The 15,191-nt window shown below is 31.6% G+C and overlaps 1 non-coding gene across 1 annotated transcript; it reads left to right on the forward strand.

The window, feature by feature from the left end:
- Positions 1-7,473: 7,473 nt before the first annotated feature.
- On the forward strand, positions 7,474-7,582 carry LOC140820375 (small nucleolar RNA R71). The gene has a single exon (XR_012115450.1). It is a non-coding gene; the product is annotated as a small nucleolar RNA R71 (small nucleolar RNA).
- Positions 7,583-15,191: the final 7,609 nt, after the last annotated feature.

Consider the following 15,191-nt stretch of genomic DNA (forward strand, 5'->3'; position numbering starts at 1 on the left):
AACATATTGATTAATTTAAATAGAAATGTAATCAGAACTATCCAAGTGTTTAAATTAAATTTGAAAACTGTCAAAGTTATATCAAGATCATCATAATTATAATTTATGAAATAATTTGAGATGATTAATTCAAAGCTTATTTCAGGTAGTTAAATGTACACGGCCTTCAGAGTTTCCTAGTAAGAGTCTCAACTCCATATCCTCACAGGTTAATAAATGTTTCAATTTATGGCAATGATTTCTCTCATGGAGTTGGAATACAGATAAATGCTCAGAAAAATGGTTTACAGAATGCAGACAGACAAACGAGCCAAACTAATCAAAAGATAGAAAATCCATTGATTCAAAATCTAGTTGTTCTTATTATATATTTTTTTTTCCTGATATTTTTTTTTTCATAACATCACGGAATCAGACTAAATTTAAGCTTCTTGACCACATATTTATTTAATTTGTACAATAAATTTCTCTCTCTCTTTTTTTTTTTTTTTTTTTTATGAGAGATATATGGGTCGTAGCATATAACATAGATCTTCAATATCTTTCTTTTTGTATTTTTCTCTTTTTTTTTCTTTTTTTCTTTTTTTCAGGAAATATCAATTTTTTTTTCAAAATAAGAACTCAAGATCTAAACAATAGATAGTCTCTCTCATGATCAATAAAGGCTCGCAAGCTGTTTTCTCAATCCTCTCCACTCACTCACAAAATATGTGTGAGTTCAAAAATCTTAGGTACTCTTATAAGGTATATCTTGGGCCATATACTTTAATACCTAATTTTATCACAATGGTTAATCACTCAAAAAGATTTCATAAATCATATTTTTATATTGATCAGAATATTAAAAATGACCTTTTTTCAAATAAAAATTTAAACATTCTTAAATAGATTAATGCATGTTCTAATTTAAATCTTTCAAATATGTAATGTATGACATTTTTACAAAAATTACTAAGGTACAAACAATAAACATGGTTTTATTTTAAAATAATATTTAATTTTTTTTTTTTAAATTTGTTTTTTTTTTTTTTTTAAATGTGTTCTCCCCCCAATCAGAATATGACATTGTCCCTAATGTCAAAATAGCTATTAATAAAGAGTACATAATGAAAGAGATATCACCTGGAATTTTATTGAAGATAACAAACTGAAACAAACGCAAACCAATCCACGACTTTTGAATCAATGATCCAACTTCCTTTTCTTACTGCTTGATTGCGACCAATTGATCTTTGTTATCATCGGATCAGGAATATGAACAAAAGCTTCCAAATCATCAATTAATTGGTCGGCAGTCGAGGCACAGATGAGCATCCGTCGTGAATTTTCTGAAATGAAATTCTGTTCCACAGCTTTATCAAGAAATGTCAACAAACTGTCATAATAATTATTGATATTCAACAAGCCCACAGGTTTATTATGGATATTAAGTTGTGCCCAAGAAACAGTGTGAAAAATTTCTTCTAATGTACCAAAACCACCTGGTAGTGCGATAAAAGCATCAGAATTTTCAATCATTTTGGTTATTCTTTCATACATAGAAGAAACTTTTAATTCTTCCCCAATCGTAACACCTGTAATATTTCCTTCAGCTAAAGCTGTAGGAATAATACCCAAAACCTGACTACCTCCAAGATGAGCAGATGTTGAAACAGATCCCATTAACCCAATATTACCTCCCCCATATACCAAGTGAATTTTTCTCTCAGCCAATATCTTTCCAAGTTTATTTGCTGCTTCTACAAACACTTCATTTTTTCCAGAACTCGACCCACAAAATACACAAATATTTTTCAATGTTTGTGCAGAGGATCCAGCCATGTTTTTACTTTCTTTTTTTAGGTCTGCGAAAATAGAGAGAAAGATGAGAGATTTTATAGGGGTAATATGTTATCATGACAAAAATATGGGTCAAAGCTGTAAACAAAATAAATAGTAAAAATAATAATGACACACATGCATATAAACAGTAGTGTGATTGTGGCTCACAATTTTCCTCTGGTTTTACGTCCAGAAACGGCTTCAACGCCTTCTATGAGTCGAGGATATGCTTCCCATCCAATTTTCTTATAAATTGGCAAACAGGGTCTTTTTTAGTCAGATTCCCAAGACTATGACGCTCATCTTGGAATTGTTTCCATAAACGGAGAAGTTCAATATGCACATGTCCACTAGAATGCGTCTCAAGAGTCAATAAGATGTTATCTAAAGACTCCTTACTCAGCCCATTCTTAATGAAATCAATTTTATCTTCTCTGTTATTGGAAACACATCCCAAAGATCTGCATCGTTTGTCACAAGTCCATCTTGCACACTTATGACAAACCCCTAAACTTTTGGCCCTTCGTTTTTTCGCATAAGTGCTTTTTCCTAATCCAGGAAAATACCGAATGAGCAATGATTGTGGAACTTCTCCTCCTAATCGGACCTTAGCTTCAATTACAAGACGAATATCTTCTGGAATTCCTTTTTGCATTAGCAATCTCAATCTTTCACACCTTCCTGCATAAATTTTTCTTAGAACATTTTCAGAAACAGAGGGAAAATATTTACAAATTTTTGAGCGAATTTCATCCATTTTGAAAAGAAAAGAAATGATTATTTTTTTTTATTTTGTATCAGCAATTGTGGGAAACTGATTTAACCGACTATGAGAGTCACGGAGTACCGTTATCCGCCATTTAACCGGGAAAATAAAAAGATTAAGAAAACCTGAAATAAAAACAAACAAAAGTAAATGCAACACAAACAAAAATCAAGGATCAGAAAGGGAAATAAACTCTTCTTGAAAGATTTCATTTTCTAAAAATGGTTTAAGCCTTTGTCCATTTACTTTAAAAATATCACCATTTTTAGGATTTTCAATATCCACAGCTCCATAAGGATACACATGTTTTACAACATATGGGCCTGTCCATCTTGATCGTAATTTTCCTGGGAATATGTGAAGTCGAGAATTATAAAGCAAAACTTTTTTACCAATCTCAAAAGATTTTCTAAGAATTGTTTTATCATGAAATGATTTGATTTTTGCTTTATAAATCCTTGAATTCTCATACGCATCATTTCTGAGTTCATCAAGTTCATCAAGTTGCAATTTACGCAATTTGTTGGCATCATCCATGCTTGAATTTAAAGTTTTGATCGCCCAATAAGCTTTATGTTCCAATTCCACAGGCAAATGACAATGTTTTCCATAAACCAACCTATAGGGAGACATATTCAATGATGTTTTAAAAGCTGTTCAATATGCCCAAAGTGCATCATTAAGTCGCAGAGACCAATCTTTTCTATTTGAGTTAACAGTTTTTTCCAAAATTTGCTTTATCTCCCTATTAGCTAATTCAACTTGTCCATTTGTTTGAGGATGATAAGGAGTTGTTACTTTGTGAGTAATACCATATTTTTTCATTAATGAAGCAAATGATTTATTAACAAAGTGAGTTCCCCCATCACTTATCATAGCTCGAGGAATTCCGAATCTACTAAAAATATTTTCTTTCAAAAATTTGATGACGATTTTATGATCATTTGTTCGACATGGAATTGCCTCTATCCATTTGGAAACATAATCAACTGCAACTAAAATATACAAGTATCCAAACGACGGTGGAAAAGGTCCCATAAAATCAATTCCCCAACAGTTAAAGATTTCAATTTCAATGATAGGATTCAAAGGCATCATGTTTCTTTTTGAAATCGCACCCAATTTTTGACAATTTTCACAGATCTTGCAGATTTCATGGGTGTCTTTAAACAAAGTGGGCCAATAAAATCCACACTGCAAGATTTTTGCAGCCGTTTTCTTAGAAGAAAAATGTCCTCCGCATGCTTCTGAATGACAAAATTTAATGACACTACTTACCTCATTGTCGGGTATGCAACGTCGAAAAATTTGATCCGGACAATACTTGAACAGATACGGATCATCCCAATAAAAGTTTTTTACCTCATTCAAAAATTTTCTTTTATCTTGAGAACTCCATTGCGGTGGCATTTTTCCTGTCACAAGAAAATTTACTATGTTAGCAAACCAAGGTGTAGTAGTAACTGAAAATAGATGTTCATCAGGAAAATTATCGTTAATTGGTGTCATTTCACAAGATGATCCTGTTACTAGTCTCGATAAATGATCGGCTACGACATTCTCGGTTCCTTTTTTATCTTTGATCACAATGTCAAATTCTTGGAGCAACAAAATCCATCGTATCAGTCGTGGCTTTGCATCCTGTTTGGTCAACAAATATCTAATAGCAGAATGATCAGTAAACACAATAGTTTTTGATCCAATCAAATAAGAACGAAATTTATCTAATGCAAATATTACAGCAAGTAGTTCTTTTTCAGTTGTGGAGTAATTCATTTGAGCATTGTTTAAAGTTCTACTTGCATAATATATCACATAAGGCTTACCTTTTCTTCTTTGACCCAGTACTGCACCGACTGCATAATCACTCGCGTCGCACATGATTTCAAATGGTAAAGACCAATCAGGAGGTTGCATGATAGGAACTGATGTTAAATGTCGAATGATTTTATCAAAAGCATCTTGACATTCTTGAGTCCACTCAAATGCAGTGTCTTTTGTTAAGAGGTTACAAATGGGTTTAGAGATTAAACTAAAGTCCTTTATAAACCTCCTATAAAATCCAGCATGTCCCAAAAATGAGCGAATTTCTTTAATGGTTTTTGGAGGGGGTAAATTGGCAATGACATCAACTTTTGCTTTATCAACTTCAATTCCATGAGATGACACGACATGTCCCAAAACAATTCCAGAAGTAATCATGTAATGACATTTTTCCCAATTTAAAATAAGACCTTTTTCCTCGCATCTTTTTAAAACTTTTTCCAAATTTTCAAGACAATTATCAAACGTATTCCCAAAGACAGTTAAATCATCCATGAAAATTTCCAAACAATTTTCAACCATGTCGCAAAAAATGCTTAGCATACATCTTTGAAATGTTGCTGGGGCATTGCATAATCCAAATGGCATCCTTCTAAATGCAAATGTTCCAAAAGGACATGTGAATGTAGTTTTTTCTTGATCTTCGAGTGCAATGGGAATTTGATAATAGCCTGAATATCCGTCAAGAAAACAGTAGTATGGATGACCTGCTACTCTTTCTAAAATTTGATCCAAAAATGGTAATGGAAAATGATCTTTTCTAGTGGCATCATTTAATTTTCTATAGTCAATACACATCCGCCAACTAGATGGGACTCGACTTGTGAACAATTCACCTTTTTCATTTTTTATCACTGTGATGCCAGATTTTTTTGGTACTACTTGTGTTGGACATACCCACTTACTATCAGAAATAGGGTAGATAATCCCAACATCAAGTAGTTTGAGAACTTCAGTTTTCACAACATCTTTCATGTGTGGATTTAATCTCCTTTGTGGTTGTTGAGATGTTTTTGCATTTTCTTCTAAGTGAATTTTGTGTGTGCAAATTAGTGGATTAATGCCCTTAAGATCTTTTAGTGTCCAACCAATTGCATTTTTATGTCTTTTAAGCATTTCAACTAATTTACCTTCTTGATCACTTTCTAGTTTGGAAGAAATTACCACCGGATATGTTTCATCTTCTCCAAGAAATGCATACTTCAATTCTTCTGGCAAGGGTTTTAACTCCAATATGGGTGGTTCGTCTTTGTTCTCATATTTCGCCTCAAATTCTTTCTCTGATCCTGGTAACGAGTGATACCTGATAAAATCATCAAGATCAATTTCAATATTTTCTTTAACAGTTTCAATTGAACAAATATCTAATTGATCACGAGTACTCCCTTCTTGAATGTTTTCTTCCACAAGAGTTTCGATAAGATTTTCATCTTCACTTTCATCTCCTTTGTCATGTGGTTGCTTACAAAGATTAAAAGCATTGAGCTCCAAGGTCATGTTACCAAATGACAACTTCATTATTCCATTCCTGCAATTTATAAGAGCATTAGAAGTTGCTAAAAATGGACGACCCAGAATTACAGGAATTGCATTACAAGCTTCAATAGGTTGTGTATCTAAAACTATGAAATCGACAGGATATACAAAGTTATCAACTTGGACCAACACGTCTTCTACCATACCTCTTGGCACTTTAACAGATCTATCAGCAAGTAAAAGTGTTACCGAAGTAGGTTTTAACTCGCCTAGATTGAGTTCTTGATAAACTGAATATGGAAGTAAATTCACACTAGCTCCAAGATCAAGCAATGCTTTTTTAATCTTTCGTTCTCCAATAATACATGAAATAGTAGGACAACCAGGGTCTTTGTATTTCAAAGTATTATTATTTTGAATGATTGCACTTACTTGTTCGGCTAAAAATGCTTTCTTTTTCACATTCAATTTTCTTTTCACAGTGCACAAGTCTTTCAAAAATTTGGCATATGATGGTACCTGTTTTATTGCATCTAATAAAGGAATATTAACTTTTACTTGTTTAAAAATATCATATATCAGAATTCAAATTTGATTTTTTTGTATTTTTCAATGCATGCGGGAATGGTGGTGACACTGTCTGTTGAACCTCTTCTTCGCAAGTTATGGGTTCCACTTCCTTACCCTTTGGAGTTGATTTATCATCATCTTCACAAGGTTCAAGAATGGATTTTTCCACAACCTTGCCACTTCGAAGGGTAATAACAGATTTTACCTGATCCATCGGTTGAGTTCCAGAAGTTCCAGTTTGTGAATGATGATCCTTGGGATTAGGCAGAGGTTGTGAAGGAAATTTACCTTTTTCATGAACATTAAGTGCAGATGCAAATTTGGCAAGAGTATCTTTCAAATCTGTCATTGTTTGAGCAGTTTGAGTATTGATAGACTCTTGCTTTGCAATGAAAGAATTCAATGTATCTTCCAAATTTCTTTTAGGTGGAGGAACATAAGGTGCATAATTTTGAAAATTTTGTTGATTTTGGAAATGTGGTTGTGAAAATTGTGCAGCATTATCATTCCTCCAACTAAAATTTGGATGATTTCGCCAACCTGGATTGTAACTTTGAGAAAATGGTTCAAAATTTGGCCTTTTGAAATTGTTCAAAACATTGGCTTGTTCATGGAGACATTCTTTAAAAGAGGGCAAAGTGGGACAATCTTTTGTAAAATGATCACTTGTATCACAGATGTGACACACAATTTCTTGAACAGATTTTAATTGACCATTCTTTTTCAATTCAAGTGCCTCAACTTTTCTTGCCAAAGAGGTAAATCTAGCTTGAAGATCATGTTCATCTTTGAGAGTGTACATACCTCCACCAGATGTAGGAGATTGAATCTTGTTTGATGGTTCGATTGTACCTATAGTGTCCCAATTTTGAGCATTTTCAGCTAATGAATCGAGATACTCAATTGCCTCGTTTGGATCTTTATCTTCAAATGTTCCATTACACATAAATTCAACCATTTGCCTATCTTTAGGTGTTAAGCCTTCATAAAATTGAGAAACAACTCTCCAAATTTCAAAACCATGATGTGGACAAAGATTAAGCAATTCTTTGTATCTATCCCAACACTGATAAAACGTTTCTCCTTGTTTTTGAGTGAAAGTGATGATTTGCCTTTTGAAAGAATTTGTTCTATGAGATGGAAAAAACTTTTTCAAAAATTGTTGTTGCAAATCATCCCAAGTTCGAATGGATCCCGATCTAAGATTTTGTAGCCAAGTTTTAGCTTTATCTTTTAAAGAAAAAGGAAAAAGCTTAAGTCGAATGGTGTTCATGCTACAATTTAGATCATTATATGTGTTGCACACTTCTTCAAATTCTCGTAAATGCATGTATGGATTTTCAGAATCTAAGCCATGAAAGTTGGGTAAAAGTTGGATAATACCAGGCTTAAAATTGAAATGAGATGCATCGGGGGGAAAAACTAGACATGAAGGTGCACTAGTACGTGTAGGATTCATGTGATCTCTAAGTGTTCTTCGTCTATCATGATCATGTTGAGATTGAATTTCATCTTCATTTTCTTGAATGGGTTCTTCCGCCATGTTTTGAAAAAATAAAGGGTTATTTCGAATGAGTCGACCACTAAGTGTACGTGACCAAATGCTCATGCAAATGCAAAAGAAAAGAAGAAAAACACACAAAAGCAATAAAAATTCAAAGAAAGAAAAATAAAATTAAATAGACTTGAAATTAAATTATACTTCCCCGGCAACGGCGCCAAAAACTTGTTGCGACTTTGATTGTTGCACTCCCAAGAGCAGGTTGTCCACAAGTAGTATAATTCGATGAGTCCGAATATCGTATCCACGAGGAAGCTAAGGTAATTACAAGTCCACTACAATGTCTTTTTATTTATTTTTTCTTTTAGTTGTTTGAATCTTTAATTGGTAATATTTTTAATTGTTCAAATTTAAATTTAAGTAGTTGAGATTAAAGGATCCACTCTTGGTATTTTAATAAAGTTAACATTAACGAACAATATTGAAATCCACTTAATAAAGTGGTTCCAATATATTAAATAATCATATTTATATTATGTTATAAATTATTATCTTATAAGTATATAATATATACCAAAACTTATAAATGTGGTCAAGTATTTATTGTGCTATATATTTTTGTAAACACTAAATCAAGGTTCCCACTTTAAATGGTTGGTAAAACCAAACAAACATTTAAATGGTACCAATAAATTAATACTATAATATATTCATAAATAATAAATCAAGGAATCCAAGTTAAATGGTTGGTAAAACCAAACTAACATTTAAATGGTTCCAAGAATTTAATATTATAATATATTTATATATAATAACTCAAGGCATCCACTTTAAATGGTTGGTAATACCAAACTAACATTTAAATGGTTCCAAGAATTTAGTGTAACATATAGCAACAATAAATCAAAACTCCCACTTATAAGTAGGGTATAAAAATGCTTAAAGAAATAAATATAACATAAACAATAAATAATGATTAAATAATATAAAACATAGATTCTTACCTTATAATAACCTTATTATCATGCCAAGAGCTTCACCTTATCATCTCAACTTTAGGAAGTTAGCTATTCATTATTCAAAGTGTAAAACTTTGAATATGAAATTAACATGCTAATTATATTTAAATGAAGAAATAAAAGAAAAATATAGAGAGAAATATTATGAACTCAAAGATTTGTTCATAGAATGAGGGATATCTCAATACATTACAATGCACCCCTATTTATAGCCAACTTTGGGGAGACAACCACAAATAAAATATTATTTTTTACACATAAGTCTTCATTGGTGTTCCAAGAAATTAATATTATATTGCACATCACTTTTGACAAGCATCTTCTCCGAATTTTCTTCTTCACATAAAATGAAACATGTGTATAATTGAGTTGTCTAGTTGTGGTATTTTTTTCAGAATATTTGACCAAGTAGTTTGAGAGATATGGTCAAAATACTAGAGCATGGTAAAACTGCCACTCCTTCGGTAACTTTAATTGTTGCTTAATTTGATCCCAATTGTGAGAGGATTTTTATCTCATGCTTGCCACCAATATTGTAGATATTAACATCAACTTTCTACAGGTCCAAGAATCATCTTAATCCCATTTGCAACGCCAAGGTTATTCTTGTTTTATCGAACCTGTAAAAATAGTAAAAACTTATAATTACACAACAACTTATATTTTATACAATTTATTATAAAACATATAATATTTAAACATTTAATAAAACAAAAACTATATATTTATATTATAAAACATTTAATTAATATACAATTTTTTATCTTTATCATTTATGTTTCAGATTTTGATACATATATCTGTTACCTGATTACATGCTTTGTATTTATTTATATGATTGCATGTTTCGTTGATTTATACTGGGATTTATTCTCACCGGAGTTATCCGGCTGTTGTCTTGTTTGTATGTGTACATGACAACAGGTGGGGCAGGATCAGGGTCCAGGAGATGAAGAGAGAAATCGTGATTAGAGTGGAGACTACGGACTTTGATTATGATGTATAATAGGGTTTGAACACTTGACATTAGTTGTTAAACCTTGATTTAGTTTGAATGCATGCAGTACAGGACTTGTATTGTATTTTATACTGATATGTATATTAGTTTGATTTCACTACGTTCCGTATTTTAAAAAAAAAATTTAGAACATGTTTTATAATTGATTAATTAGTCCCAATGACGATTAAGAACCTGATTAGCGTCCGGGCACACTACAAAAGCGTGTTTTTGGTGAATTTAGGCTTTTTAACCGATTGGGACACTCATTTCTCTCATTTCCCTTCTCTTCTTTTCTCTCCTCCAACGTTTCCAAGTAGGGTTATTCATTTTCTTTTTATCCTTTCTTTCAATCAAGCAATTAATCTTCAATCCAGAGTTATAACAAGGTTCTTTGGAGTTTAAAGGGCTAAGGTAAGCTTTTGGTTTGGTTATTTCTTGGTTTTGGTGTTGGAGATGATATGGGTTTGTTGATGGTGTTGGTTTATGGATTAATTGATATGGGTTTATGATTATTGAGATGTTGATGGTGTTATATATGATTTATTGTGTAGGTTGTGTACCAAGGGTTTTTGTTGAAGGTGTTCTTGATTGGTTGTAAGTGGAATCTCATTCTTGTGCTCACATGATAGTATATGTATTGTGTTTCAATAGTTTTAACATGTTATTCCCTTCTATTTGATCCATATTATGTATTGAATTACTTGATTGTATATTTGAGACAATTTAATGTCTCAATTGTGTAAAAAGGGAATACCAATGAAAGAGTTTACAAAGTGTTTGATTAAATGCCCCAAAGAGAGTTTAAAATGATTTATGGATTGATAGATACATAGTCATAGATTGCATGCAATTAGTTGATCAACGACCATAGGCTTATATCCCTCAGAGTTATCGATTTATATCGATGGGATATAGGTACAGAGACAGAGATACTATATAGATATCAATCCAACAGAGAAAAGAGAAATACCATCTTATTGTTATATTATTGCTATGTTATTCATGATTCAGAGTTGATGGTATTTAATGTTTTTAAAGCCATGTTTTACAGAGTATGCTATGTACATTGCTATGTAAGAGTTGCACTTGCTGAGTTTTATACTCATTTCAGTTATTCATGTGATGCAGATAAGAGCGACGAACCAGGACGTTGATTGAAGCCGGGGTCATATGCATATAGAGATGGAAGGAAGTGGAAGATTATTTGTTATACATGATCAAAATTATATTTTGTATTTTGACGCAACACTTTTTGGATCATGTATATTCTTTTGATGGTATATATATTGGAAATGTATTTTGAATCATTCCTCCCTTTAAAGAAAAATTTTAAATTCCGCTGTTATTTTATAAAATGGGTCAGAGGTGTCACATTAAATGTTTAAATATTATATGTTTTATAATAAATTGTATAAAATATAAGTTGTTGTGTAATTACAAGTTTTTACTATTTTTTACAGGTTCGATAAAACAAGAATAAACTTGACGTTGAAAATGGGATTAAGATGATTCTTGGACCTGTAGAAAGTTGATGTTAATATCTACAATATTTGTGGCAAGCATGAGATAAAAATCCTCTCACAATTGGGATCAAATTAAGCAACAAATAAAGTTACCAAAGGGGTTCATTGTAATGTATTGAGAGATCCCTCATTCTATGAACAAACCTTTGAGTTCATAATATTTCTCTCTATATTTTTTCTTTATTTCTTCATTTAAATATAATTAGTATGTTAATTTCATATTCAAAGTTTTACACTTTGAATAATGAATAACTAACTTCCTATAGTTGAGATGAAAAAGTGAAACTCTTGGCATGATAATAAAGTTACTAAAAGGTAAGAATCTATGTTTTATATTATTTAATCATTATTTATTGTTTATGTTATAAGTGGGAGTTTTGATTTATTGTTGCTATATGTTACACTAAATTCTCGGAACCATTTAAATGTTAGTTTGGTATTACCAACCATTTAAAGTGGATGACTTGATTTATTATATATAAATATATTATAATATTAAATTCTTGGAACCATTTAAATGTTAGTTTGGTTTTACCAACTATTTAAATTGGATTCCTTGATTTACTATATATGAATATATCATAGTATTAATTTATTGGTATCATTTAAATGTTTGTTTGGTTTTACCAATCATTTAAAGTGGAACCTTGATTTAGTGTTTACAAATATATATAGCACAATAAATACTTGACCACATTTATAAGTTTTGGTATATATTATATACTTATAAGATAATAATATATAACATAATATAAATATGATTATTTAATATATTGGAACCATTTTATTAAGTGGATTTCAATATTGTTCGTTAATGTTAACTTTATTCAAATACCAAGAGTGGATCCTTTAATCTCAACTACTTAAATTAAAATTTGAACAATTAAAATTTACCCATTAAAGATTCAAACAATTAAAATTAAAAAGAAACAAAAACAAAAACAAAACAAAAAGACTTTGTAGTGGACTTGTAATTACCTTAGCTTCCCTGTGGATACGATATTCGGACTCACCGAATTATACTACTGGTGGACAACCTGCTCTTGGGAGTGCAACAATCAAAGTCGCAACAAGTTTTTGGCACCGTTGCCGGGGAAGTATAATTTAATTTCAAGTCTATTTAATTTCTTTTATAGTTTATTTTTCTTTATTTGAATTTTATTGCTTTTGCGTGTTTTTATTCTTTTCCATTTGCATTTGCATGAGCATTTGGTCACGTACACTTAGTGGTCGACTCATTCAAAATAACCCTTTATTTTTACAAAACATGGCGGAAGAACCCATCCAAGAAAATGTAGATGAAATTCAATCTCAACATGATCATGATAGACGAAGAACACTTAGAGATCACATGAATCCTACACATACTAGTGCACCTTCATGTCTAGTTTTTCCCCCTGATGTATCTCATTTCAATTTTAAGCCTGGTATTATCCAACTTTTACCCAACTTTCATGGCTTAGATTCTGAAAATCCATACATGCATTTACGAGAGTTTGAAGAAGTGTGCAACACATATAATGATCTAAATTGTAGCATGAACACCATTCGACTTAAGCTTTTTTCTTTTTTCTTTAAAAGATAAAGCTAAAACTTGGCTACAAAATATTAGATCGGGATCCCTTCGAACCTGTGATGAATTGCAACAACAATTTTTGAAAAATTTTTTTCCATCTCATAGAACAAATTCTTTCAAAAGGCAAATCATCACTTTCACTCAAAAACAAGGAGAAACCTTTTATCAGTGTTGGGATAGATACAAAGAATTGCTTAATCTTTGTCCACATCATGGTTTTGAAATTTGGAGAGTTTTTTCTCAATTTTATGAAGGCTTAACACCTAAAGATAGGCAAATGGTTGAATTTATGTGTAATGGAACATTTGAAGATAAAGATCCAAACGAGGCAATTGAGTATCTCGGCTGAAAATGCTCAAAATTGGGACACTATAGGTACAATCGAACCATCAAACAAAATTCAATCTCCTACATCTGGTGGAGGTATGTACACTCTCAAAGATGAACATGATCTTCAAGCTAGATTTACCTCTTTGGCAAGAAAAGTTGAGGCACTTGAATTGAAAAAGAATGGTCAATTAAAATCTGTTCAAGAAATTGAGTGTCACATCTGTGATACAATTGATCATTTTACAAAAGATTGTCCCACTTTGCCCTCTTTTAAAGAATGTCTCCATGAACAAGCCAATGTTTTGAACAATTTTAAAAGGCCAAATTTTGAACCATTTTCTCAAAATTACAATCCAGGTTGGCGAAATCATCCAAATTTTAGTTGGAGGAATGATAATGCTGCACAATTTTCACAACTACATTTCCAAAATAAAAAAAAATTCAAAATTATGCACCTTATGTTCCTCCTCCTAAAAGAAATTTGGAAGATACATTGAATTCTTTCATTGCAAAGCAAGAGTCTATCAATACTCAAACTGCTCAAACCATGACAGATTTGAAAGATACTCTTGTTAAATTTGCATCTGCACTTAATGTTAATGAAAAAGGTAAATTTCCTTCACAACCTCTGCCTAATCCCAAGGATCATCATTCACAAACTGGAACTTCTGGAACTCAACCGATGGATCAAGTAAAATCTGTTATTACCCTTCGAAGTGGTAAGGTTGTGGAAAAATCCATTCTTGAACCTTGTGAAGATGATGATAAATCAACTCCAAAGAGTAAGGAAGTGGAACCCATAACTTGCGAAGAGGAGGTTCAACAGACAGTGTCACCACCATTCCCTCATGCATTGAAAAATACAAAAAAATCAAATTTGAATTCTGATATATATGATATTTTTAAACAAGTAAAAGTTAATATTCCTTTATTAGATGCAATAAAACAGGTACAATCATATGCCAAATTTTCGAAAAACTTGTGCACTGTGAAAAGAAAATTGAATGTGAAAAAGAAAGCATTTTTAGCCGAACAAGTAAGTGCAATCATTCAAAATAATAATAATTTGAAATACAAAGACCCTGGTTGTCCTACAATTTCATGTATTATTGGAGAACGAAAGATTAAAAAAGCCTTGCTTGATCTTGGAGCTAGTGTGAATTTACTTCCATATTCAGTTTATCAAGAACACAATCTAGGCGAGTTAAAATCTACTTCGATAACACTTTTACTTGACGATAGATCTGTTAAAGTGACAAGAGGTATGGTAGAAGACGTATTGGTCCCAGTTGATAACTTTGTATATCTTGTCGATTTCATAGTTTTAGATACACAACCTATCGAAGTTTGTAATGCAATTCCTGTAATTCTGGGTCGTCCATTTTTAGCAACTTCTAATGCTCTTATAAATTGCAGGAATGGAATAACGAAGTTGTCATTTGGTAACATGACCTTGGAGCTCAATGTTTTTAATCTTTGTAAGCAACCACATGACAAAAGAGATGAAAGTGAAGATGAAAATCTTATTGAAACTCTTGTGGAAGAAAACATTCAAGAAGGGAGTACTCGTGATCAATTAGATATTTGTTCAATTGAAACTGTTAAAGAAAATATTGAAATTGATCTTGATGATTTTATCATGTATCACTCGTTACCAGGATCAGAGAAAGAATTTGATGCAAAATATGATAACAAAGACGAACCACCCATATTGGAGTTAAAACCTTTGCCCGAAGAATTGAAGTATGCATTTCTTGGAGAAGATGAAACATATCCGGTGGTAAT

The sequence above is a fragment of the Primulina eburnea genome, chromosome 18, assembly GCF_022965805.1.
Source record: "Primulina eburnea isolate SZY01 chromosome 18, ASM2296580v1, whole genome shotgun sequence".
In the NCBI taxonomy this organism is placed as follows: Eukaryota; Viridiplantae; Streptophyta; class Magnoliopsida; order Lamiales; family Gesneriaceae; genus Primulina; species Primulina eburnea.